The sequence below is a fragment of the Echinops telfairi genome, unplaced genomic scaffold (genome assembly GCF_000313985.2).
Source record: "Echinops telfairi isolate 266 unplaced genomic scaffold, ASM31398v2 ScPeMD7_9;HRSCAF=40, whole genome shotgun sequence".
Lineage (NCBI taxonomy): Eukaryota > Metazoa > Chordata > Mammalia > Afrosoricida > Tenrecidae > Echinops > Echinops telfairi.
This window is the reverse complement of record NW_022103906.1, coordinates 86,019,578-86,021,979: the sequence shown is the minus strand read 5'-3', so window position 1 is coordinate 86,021,979 and position 2,402 is coordinate 86,019,578. Positions and strand designations below refer to the sequence as shown.

The 2,402-nt window shown below is 45.0% G+C and overlaps 1 pseudogene; it reads right to left on the bottom strand.

The window, feature by feature from the left end:
• Window positions 1-116: 116 nt before the first annotated feature.
• On the bottom strand, window positions 117-757 carry LOC101664165 (annotated as a pseudogene).
• Between the last annotated feature and the right edge of the window lie 1,645 nt (window positions 758-2,402).

The window sequence follows — 2,402 nt, the reverse complement described above, 5'->3', positions numbered from 1 at the left end:
ATGGGTTAATGTTGGACTTGTGGGCTTGGGCAGCAGTGGGTTGGGATGTTTTCTTGATGTGCACTTACCCTTTATATAAGACTCTCTTATACATGAGTTTCTGTGGATTTGTTTTTCTAACGTACCCAGACTAATACACTTGGGGACAAATGAACGTGTCTGCAGGAGGGCTGGGCCTCCCTTCATGGTGGGCCGCCATAACTATCTTCTCCACAAACCTATCTCTTCCTCCTACGCCACTGCTGCTGCACACTGGTCCTGAAGGAGCTGATCTTTTAGGAGGTGGTCTTCCAGTCATGGTAAAGGTCCTCCTTTTACCGGAGGTGGCCCCTGGAAGAACTCGTGTTGGAATTCATGGAATACCACCATCATCCATATGACCCCACGTGAAGGCAGTTCCTTGGTTCCTCCATTGTTTCCCCTTCTACCTCGAAGACGTCTCCAGGGGACTCTGCTTCTTGAAGGTGATGGGGTCCCACGCCTACCACTTTCAAATGTCAGTTTTAGGGGCTTGTTCAACCTTGATGGCTTTTCCGTCTAAGGACTTTCCATTCATATCTCAGGCTGCACGTTCAGCATCTGCTGGGCTTTCAAAGGTGACAAAAGCAAATCCCTGGGATTTGGTTTCTCGGTCTTTCATCAGGAGTGCTTCCACAATTCGTCCAGGTTTGCCAAGCACTGCTTCAAGGGCCTTCTCATTGGTTTCTGTATTGAGCTCTCTGAGAAAGGGCTTCCCAGGCTGAGCAATGTCAACCATTTTCCGCCAGCAATGAGTTTTAGTGACAGGATGACCACACCAAGACCATGTGAATGAACCCACCAGCCAGGTGCTTCACAGCGATTCAGTAGAGGGTTGGCTAATCGGTGTGAGAGCGAAAGAGGGACGCCACCAGCAGGACTGCGCACCTTCCACTGCTTCTTAAGGAGACTCCGTGGTCACAAAATCATTGTGCCAAGATCATCGTGGCCTCACTGTGGGGCACAGCTCCCTCAAAGCAGACAGATTGGGTCTTCTGTGGTCTCCTAGCTCATCGCCAACACAACCACACAGCCACTGGTGGGACCCAAATAATTTAACAACCAGCTCGCTGCCCTGATGTCCATTCGAAGCACAAAGAGACGATATACCAAAAGGTAGTGTCTTATGTCCTACAGTTAATACTTAAATAAGAACAATAAAAAAGGGACGCAAAACTAGATTATAAGAAAGAATTTTTAAATATTAATGAAAAAATATTAAATAATTCCTGACCAAAAAAGCAATAAAACGGTTTAGAACATTTCCATATTGCTTCTTGATTGGCATCCTTACTTGCGATATTCTTGGCTCTTACCTGCACATCATCAGCTTTGTGATTCATCCCTTAACCACCGCTTCCCTGTAGGAGTAGGACCCCATTTATTTTAGAGGTAGGCCAATTAGACCATAGTCATTGTGTTTGAGCTATTAGAAATAGTTAGGTGACTTCTCTTCCCTGAACGTATGATGTTCATCTTTGAAAAATCCCTTTCTGTCTCTGCTGAACTTAAAGTAATTGTTCAGACAATATTTTTAGCTCTTTGAACACTTCCATCATTCACCCACAATATGTCGTGGGAATTTGAGGCCTGACACAAAGCTGAAATGAATGACAGTGTGTCTCCCTCTGGTTGTTTGACACTTGTTCTCTTTAAGTTATGTTTGTTTACTGAAATAACAAGGCAAGGGAATAAAAATGTAGTATCTCATCAAAAGTATAGTGAGTTCTATGAAATTAATAAAGCAATATTACAAGCACTAACTCATTGCCATCAAGTGGCACCCCCACAGGACAGGGTATAACTGCCCCCTGTGAGCTCCCAAGACTATAACTGTAATGAGAGTAGAAATGAGAGAGGCTGGTGGTTTCTAACTGCTGACCTTCCAGATCATAGCCCAATGTGCAACCACCGAAGTGTAATTCTGTCTAATTTTTTCTACTTATGGATGGAATGACCATGACTGTGAGTGCTTAGAACACACTGTTGCACAGGTGAACATGAAAAAAGCGAGGAATGTAAATTGGTGAGTTGGAGTCAGTCCACACTACCACATCACCTTGACTCCATCTCAACCTCACCAGGTCACTTTTGTCTCCTCAGAGGCGTGCTGTTTCCTCCGTCTTTCGGTGTTCCTCATGACCTTGACAGGCTATTTGGACACTCAAGCCAAAACCAAACTCATTACCATCCAGTCGACACCAACTCACAGCAACCCTATAGGACAAGGTAGACCCGCCCCTGTGAGTTTCCAATAAAACTCTTTACAGGAGTAGACAACCTATCCTTCTCCCTCAGAGTGACTTCGTGCAGGACTGCAAGTAGCCTGCTCCATCAGGTACTGAACACTAAAAGAGTCCACGCTCAGAAGCATCTATAGTTCT